Raw genomic sequence first — 8306 nt, forward strand, 5'->3', positions numbered from 1 at the left:
AGAAGAAAGATTAGTTAGAAAGAAAGAAAGAAAAAGAAAGAAAGAAAGAAAGAAAGAAAGAAAGAAAGAAAGAAAGAAAGATTAGTTAGAAATAAAGAAGAAAGATTAGTTAGAAAGAAAGAAGAAAGATTAGTTAGAAAGAAAGAAAGAAAGAAAGAAAGAAAGAAAGATTAGTTAGAAAGAAAGAAAGAAAGAAAGATTAGTTAGAAAGAAAGAAAGAAAGAAGAAAGATTAGTTAGAAAGAAAGAAAGAAAGAAGAAAGATTAGTTAGAAAGAAATAAAGAAAAAGAAAGAAAGAAAGAAAGAAAGAAAGAAAGAAAGAAAGAAAGAAAGAAAGAAAGAAAGAAGAAAGATTAGTTAGAAAGAAAGAAAGAAAGAAGAAAGATTAGTTAGAAAGAAAGAAAGAAAGAAAGAAGAAAGATTCGTTAGAAAGAAAGAAAGATTAGTTAGAAAGAAAGAAAGAAAGAAAGAAAGAAAGAAAGAAAGAAAGAAAGAAAGAAAGAAAGAAAGAAAGAAAGAAAGAAGAAAGATTAGTTAGAAAGAAAGAAAGAAAGAAAGAAAGAAAGAAAGAAAGAAGAAAGATTAGTTAGAAAGAAAGAAGAAAGATTAGTTAGAAAGAAAGAAGAAAGATTAGTTAGAAAGAAAGAAAGAAAGAAAGAAAGAAATAAAGAAAGAAAGAAGAAAGATTAGTTAGAAAGAAAGAAAGAAAGAAAGAAGAAAGATTAGTTAGAAAGAAAGAAAGAAAGAAAGAAAGAAGATTAGTTAGAAAGAAAGAAAGATTAGTTAGAAAGAAAGAAAGATTAGTTAGAAAGAAAGAAGAAAGATTAGTTAGAAAGAAGAAATATTAGTTAGAAAGAAAGAAAGAAGAAATATTAGTTAGATAGAAAGAAAGAAAGAAAGAAAGAAAGAAAGAAGAAAGATTAGTTAGAAAGAAAGAAAGAAAGAAAGAAGAAAGATTAGTTAGAAAGAAAGAAAGAAAGAAAGAAGAAAGATTAGTTAGAAAGAAAGAAAGATTAGTTAGAAAGAAAGAAAGATTAGTTAGAAAGAAAGAAGAAAGATTAGTTAGAAAGAAGAAATATTAGTTAGAAAGAAAGAAAGAAGAAATATTAGTTAGAAAGAAAGAAAGAAAGAAAGAAAGAAAGAAAAGAAAGAAAGAAAGAAAGAAAGAAAGAAAGAAAGAAAGAAAGAAAGAAAGAAAGAAAGAAAGAAAGAAAAAAGAAAGATTAGTTAGAAAGAAAGAAAGAAGAAAGATTAGTTAGAAAGAAAGAAAGAAAGAAGAAAGATTAGTAAGAAAGAAAGAAAGAAAGAAAGAAAGAAAGAAAGAAAGAAAGAAAGAAAGAAAGAAAGAAAGAAAGAAGAAAGATTAGTTAGAAAGAAAGAAAGAAAGAAAGATTAGTTAGAAAGAAAGAAAGAAAGAAAGAAAGAAGAAAGATTAGTTAGAAAGAAAGAAAGAAAGAAGAAAGATTAGTTAGAAAGAAAGAAAGAAAGAAAAAGAAAGAAAGAAAGAAAGAAAGAAAGAAAGAAAGAAAGAAAGAAAGAAAGAAAGAAAGAAAGATTAGTTAGAAAGAAAGAAAGAAAGAAAGAAGAAAGATTAGTTAGAAAGAAAGAAAGAAAGAAAGAAAGAAGATTAGTTAGAAAGAAAGAAAGATTAGTTAGAAAGAAAGAAAGATTAGTTAGAAAGAAAGAAAGAAAGAAAGAAAGAAAGAAAGAAAGAAAGAAGAAAGATTAGTTAGAAAGAAAGAAAGAAAGAAGAAAGATTAGTTAGAAAGAAAGAAAGAAAGAAAGAAGAAAGATTAGTTAGAAAGAAAGAAAGATTAGTTAGAAAGAAAGAAAGATTAGTTAGAAAGAAAGAAGAAAGATTAGTTAGAAAGAAGAAATATTAGTTAGAAAGAAAGAAAGAAGAAATATTAGTTAGAAAGAAAGAAAGAAAGAAAGAAAGAAAGAAAGAAAGAAAGAAAGAAAGAAAGAAAAAAGAAAGATTAGTTAGAAAGAAAGAAAGAAAGAAGAAAGATTAGTTAGAAAGAAAGAAAGAAAGAAGAAAGATTAGTAAGAAAGAAAGAAAGAAAGAAAGAAAGAAAGAAAGAAAGAAGAAAGATTAGTTAGAAAGAAAGAAAGAAAGATTAGTTAGAAAGAAAGAAAGAAAGAAGAAAGATTAGTTAGAAAGAAAGAAAGAAAGAAGAAAGATTAGTTAGAAAGAAAGAAAGAAAAAGAAAGAAAGAAAGAAAGAAAGAAAGAAAGAAAGAAAGAAAGAAAGAAAGAAAGAAAGAAAGAAAGAAAGAAAGAAAGAAAGAAAGAAAGAAGAAAGATTAGTTAGAAAGAAAGAAAGAAAGAAAGAAGAAAGATTAGTTAGAAAGAAAGAAAGAAAGAAAGAAAGAAAGAAGATTAGTTAGAAAGAAAGAAAGATTAGTTAGAAAGAAAGAAAGATTAGTTAGAAAGAAAGAAGAAAGATTAGTTAGAAAGAAGAAATATTAGTTAGAAAGAAAGAAAGAAGAAATATTAGTTAGAAAGAAAGAAAGAAAGAAAGAAAGAAAGAAAGAAAGAAAGAAAGAAAAAAGAAAGATTAGTTAGAAAGAAAGAAAGAAGAAAGATTAGTTAGAAAGAAAGAAAGAAAGAAGAAAGATTAGTAAGAAAGAAAGAAAGAAAGAAAGAAAGAAAGAAAGAAAGAAGAAAGATTAGTTAGAAAGAAAGAAAGAAAGAAAGAAAGAAAGAAAGAAAGAAAGAAAGAAAGAAAGAAAGAAAGAAAGAAGAAAGATTAGTTAGAAAGAAAGAAGAAAGATTAGTTAGAAAGAAAGAAAGAAAGAAAGAAAGAAAGAAAGAAAGAAAGAAAGAAAGAAAGAAAGATTAGTTAGAAAGAAAGAAAGAAAGAAAGATTAGTTAGAAAGAAAGAAAGAAAGAAAGAAGAAAGATTAGTTAGAAAGAAAGAAAGAAAGAAAGAAAGAAGAAAGATTAGTTAGAAAGAAAGAAAGAAAAAGAAAGAAAGAAAGAAAGAAAGAAAGATTAGTTAGAAAGAAAGAAAGAAAGAAAGAAAGAAAGAAAGAAAGAAAGAAAGAAGAAAGATTAGTTAGAAAGAAAGAAAGAAGAAATATTAGTTAGAAAGAAAGAAAGAAAGAAAGAAAGAAAGAAAGAAAGATTAGTTAGAAAGACAGAAAGAAAGAAAGAAAGAAAGAAGAAAGATTAGTTAGAAAGAAAGAAAGAAAGAAAGAAAGAAAGAAGAAAGATTAGTTAGAAAGAAAGAAAAAGAAAGAAAGAAAGAAAGAAAGAAAGAAAGAAAGAAAGAAAGAAAGAAAGAAGAAAGATTAGTTAGAAAGAAAGAAAGAAAGAAAGAAGAAAGATTAGTTAGAAAGAAAGAAAGAAAGAAAGAAGAAAGATTAGTTAGAAAGAAAGAAAGAAGAAAGATTAGTTAGAAAGAAAGAAAGATTAGTTAGAAAGAAAGAAGAAAGATTAGTTAGAAAGAAAGAAAGAAAGAAAGAAAGAAAGAAAGAAGAAAGAATAGTTAGAAAGAAAGAAAGAAAGAAAGAAAGAAGAAAGATTAGTTAGAAAGAAAGAAAGAAAGAAAGAAAGAAAGAAAGAAAGAAAGAAAGAAGAAAGATTAGTTAGAAAGAAAGAAAGAAAGAAAGAAAGAAAGAAAGAAAGAAAGAAAGAAAGAAAGAAAGAAAGAAAAAAGAAAGATTAGTTAGAAAGAAAGAAAGAAAGAAGAAAGATTAGTTAGCAAGAAAGAAAGAAAGAAAGAAAGAAGAAAGATTAGTAAGAAAGAAAGAAAGAAAGAAAGAAAGAAAGAAGAAAGATTAGAAAGAAAGAAAGAAAGAAAGAAAGAAAGAAAGAAAGAAAGAAAGAAAGAAAGAAGAAAGATTAGTTAGAAATAAAGAAGAAAGATTAGTTAGAAAGAAAGAAGAAAGATTAGTTAGAAAGAAAGAAAGAAAGAAAGAAAGAAAGAAAGAAAGAAAGATTAGTTAGAAAGAAAGAAAGATTAGTTAGAAAGAAAGAAAGAAAGAAGAAAGATTAGTTAGAAAGAAAGAAAGAAAGAAAGAAAGAAGAAAGATTAGTTAGAAAGAAAGAAAGAAAAATAAAGAAAGAAAGAAAGAAAGAAGAAAGATTAGTTAGAAAGAAAGAAAGAAAGAAGAAAGATTAGTTAGAAAGAAAGAAAGAAAAATAAATAAAGAAAGAAAGAAAGAAGAAAGATTAGTTAGAAAGAAAGAAAGAAAGAAGAAAGATTAGTTAGAAAGAAAGAAAGATTAGTTAGAAAGAAAGAAAGATTAGTTAGAAAGAAAGAAGAAAGATTAGTTAGAAAGAAGAAATATTAGTTAGAAAGAAAGAAAGAAGAAATATTAGTTAGAAAGAAAGAAAGAAAGAAAGAAAGAAAGAAAGAAAGAAAGAAAGAAAGAAAGAAAGAAAGAAAGAAAGAAAGAAAGAAAAAAGAAAGATTAGTTAGAAAGAAAGAAAGAAGAAAGATTAGTTAGAAAGAAAGAAAGAAAGAAGAAAGATTAGTTAGAAAGAAAGAAAGAAAGAAAGAAAGAAAGAAAGAAAGAAAGAAAGAAAGAAAGAAAGAAGAAAGATTAGTTAGAAAGAAAGAAGAAAGATTAGTTAGAAAGAAAGAAAGAAAGAAAGAAAGAAAGAAAGAAAGAAAGAAAGAAAGAAAGAAAGATTAGTTAGAAAGAAAGAAAGAAAGAAAGATTAGTTAGAAAGAAAGAAAGAAAGAAAGAAGAAAGATTAGTTAGAAAGAAAGAAAGAAAGAAAGAAGAAAGATTAGTTAGAAAGAAAGAAAGAAAAAGAAAGAAAGAAAGAAAGAAAGAAAGAAAGAAAGATTAGTTAGAAAGAAAGAAAGAAAGAAAGAAAGAAAGAAAGAAAGAAAGAAGAAAGATTAGTTAGAAAGAAAGAAAGAAGAAATATTAGTTAGAAAGAAAGAAAGAAAGAAAGAAAGAAAGAAAGAAAGAAAGAAAGATTAGTTAGAAAGACAGAAAGAAAGAAAGAAAGAAAGAAGAAAGATTAGTTAGAAAGAAAGAAAGAAAGAAAGAAAGAAAGAAAGAAAGAAAGAAGAAAGATTAGTTAGAAAGAAAGAAAAAGAAAGAAAGAAAGAAAGAAAGAAAGAAAGAAAGAAAGAAGAAAGATTAGTTAGAAAGAAAGAAAGAAAGAAAGAAGAAAGATTAGTTAGAAAGAAAGAAAGAAAGAAGAAAGATTAGTTAGAAAGAAAGAAAGAAAGAAGAAAGATTAGTTAGAAAGAAAGAAAGAAGAAAGATTAGTTAGAAAGAAAGAAAGAAAGATTAGTTAGAAAGAAAGAAGAAAGATTAGTTAGAAAGAAAGAAAGAAAGAAAGAAAGAAAGAAGAATAGTTAGAAAGAAAGAAAGAAAGAAAGAAAGAAGAAAGATTAGTTAGAAAGAAAGAAAGAAAGAAAGAAAGAAAGAAAGAAGAAAGATTAGTTAGAAAGAAAGAAAGAAAGAAAGAAAGAAAGAAAGAAAGAAAGAAAGAAAGAAAGAAAAAAGAAAGATTAGTTAGAAAGAAAGAAAGAAAGAAGAAAGATTAGTTAGCAAGAAAGAAAGAAAGAAAGAAAGAAGAAAGATTAGTAAGAAAGAAAGAAAGAAAGAAAGAAAGAAAGAAAGAAGAAAGATTAGAAAGAAAGAAAGAAAGAAAGAAAGAAAGAAAGAAAGAAAGAAAGAAAGAAGAAAGATTAGTTAGAAATAAAGAAGAAAGATTAGTTAGAAAGAAAGAAGAAAGATTAGTTAGAAAGAAAGAAAGAAAGAAAGAAAGAAAGAAAGAAAGAAAGAAAGAAAGAAAGATTAGTTAGAAAGAAAGAAAGATTAGTTAGAAAGAAAGAAAGAAAGAAAGAAGAAAGATTAGTTAGAAAGAAAGAAAGAAAGAAAGAAGAAAGATTAGTTAGAAAGAAAGAAAGAAAAATAAAGAAAGAAAGAAAGAAAGAAGAAAGATTAGTTAGAAAGAAAGAAAGAAAGAAGAAAGATTAGTTAGAAAGAAAGAAAGAAAAATAAATAAAGAAAGAAAGAAAGAAGAAAGATTAGTTAGAAAGAAAGAAAGAAAGAAGAAAGATTAGTTAGAAAGAAAGAAAGATTAGTTAGAAAGAAAGAAAGATTAGTTAGAAAGAAAGAAGAAAGATTAGTTAGAAAGAAGAAATATTAGTTAGAAAGAAAGAAAGAAGAAATATTAGTTAGAAAGAAAGAAAGAAAGAAAGAAAGAAAGAAAGAAAGAAAGAAAGAAAGAAAGAAAGAAAGAAAGAAAGAAAGAAAGAAAGAAAGAAAGAAAGAAAGAAAAAAGAAAGATTAGTTAGAAAGAAAGAAAGAAAGAAGAAAGATTAGTTAGAAAGAAAGAAAGAAAGAAGAAAGATTAGTAAGAAAGAAAGAAAGAAAGAAAGAAAGAAAGAAAGAAAGAAGAAAGATTAGTTAGAAAGAAAGAAAGAAAGAAAGAAAGAAAGAAAGAAAGAAGAAAGATTAGTTAGAAAGAAAGAAGAAAGATTAGTTAGAAAGAAAGAAGAAAGATTAGTTAGAAAGAAAGAAAGAAAGAAAGAAAGAAAGATTAGTTAGAAAGAAAGAAAGAAAGAAAGATTAGTTAGAAAGAAAGAAAGAAAGAAAGAAAGAAGAAATATTAGTTAGAAAGAAAGAAAGAAAGAAAGAAAGAAAGAAGAAAGATTAGTTAGAAAGAAAGAAAGAATTAGTTAGAAAGAAAGATTAGTTAGAAAGAAAGAAAGAAAGAAAGAAAGAAAGAAAGAAAGAAAGAAAGAAAGAAAGAAAGAAAGAAAGAAAGAAAGAAAGAAAGAAGAAAGATTAGTTAGAAAGAAAGAAAGAAAGAAGAAAGATTAGTTAGAAAGAAAGAAAGAAAGAAAGAAAGAAAGAAGAAAGATTAGTTAGAAAGAAAGAAAGATTAGTTAGAAAGAAAGAAAGATTAGTTAGAAAGAAAGAAGAAAGATTAGTTAGAAAGAAGAAATATTAGTTAGAAAGAAAGAAAGAAGAAATATTAGTTAGAAAGAAAGAAAGAAAGAAAGAAAGAAAGAAAGAAAGAAAGAAAGAAAGAAAGAAAGAAAGAAAGAAGAAAGATTAGTTAGAAAGAAAGAAAGAAAGAAAGAAGAAAGATTAGTTAGAAAGAAAGAAAGATAGATTAGTTAGTAAGAAAAAAAGAAAAAAGAAATATTAGTTAGAAAGAAAGAAAGACAGAAAGAAAGAAGAAAGATTAGTTAGAAAGAAAGAAGAAAGATTAGTTAGAAAGAAAGAAAGAAGGAAGAAAGATTAGTTAGAAAGAAAGAAAGAAAGAAAGAAAGAAGAAAGATTAGTTAGAAAGAAAGAAAGAAAGATAGATTAGTTAGTAAGAAAGAAAGATAGATTAGATAGATAGATAGATAGATAGATAGATAGAAAGAGATAGATAGATAGATAGATAGATAGATAGATAGATAGATAGATAGATAGAAAGAGATAGATAGATGGATAGATGGATAGATAGATAGATAGATAGATAGATAGATAGATAGATAGATAGATAGATAGATAGATAGATAGATAGATAGATAGATAGATAGATAAGTTCATTAGTACATATAGAATGGTAGTTTAATTGAGTCTTGGGCTTCAGGGAGTTTAGATTTGAGTTTTTGTGTTGTACACTGCTGGGCCACCGTAGCCTTGGCTCAATTTGAACTGTTGCAATGAAAGTCAATGGGATTTTTATGATTTTTAATATTAATTTTTAAGAAATCTGAAAGTCAAATCAGTCTGAAAAGATATAGCACACTAAGTCAGAACAGTCTGAAGGTCTGACCCGAGTTTGGAGTTTGTAGAGTTAAAGCTCTAGGAGGAGTAGCAGTCAGAAAATTTTGGTTAAGAAAAAGAAGAAAAAGAATAATAATAAGTTTAAATAGGATTTCAGTAAGTTGGCTTTCACAAGCCAACTTAATAACTAGAAAATAAAGTTTGATGAGACAAACTTTAAGTTGGCTTGAGAAAGCCGGACCAGAGAGTTTGAATAAGTTTAAAGTTTAAAGAAAGAAAGATTAGTTAGAAAGAGAAAGAAAGATGGATTAGTTAGAAAGAAAGATGGATTAGTTAGAAAGAAAGAAAGATTAGTTAGAAACAAAGAAAGATTAGTTAGAAAGAAATATAGATTAGAAAGAAAGATTAGTTAGAAAGAAAAATAGATTAGTTAGAAAGAAAGAAAGATTAGTTAGAAAGAAAGAAAGAAAGAAAGAAAGAAAGATTAGTTAGAAAGAAAGAAAGAAAGAAAGAAAGAAAGAAAGAAAGAAAGAAAGAAAGAAAGAAAGAAGAAAGATTAGAAAGAAAGAAAGAAAGAAAGAAAGAAAGAAAGAAAGAAGA

This window comes from Siphateles boraxobius, unplaced genomic scaffold (assembly GCF_051911475.1).
Source record: "Siphateles boraxobius isolate OS27281-9 unplaced genomic scaffold, OSU_SipBor_1 89, whole genome shotgun sequence".
Taxonomy (NCBI): Eukaryota; Metazoa; Chordata; class Actinopteri; order Cypriniformes; family Leuciscidae; genus Siphateles; species Siphateles boraxobius.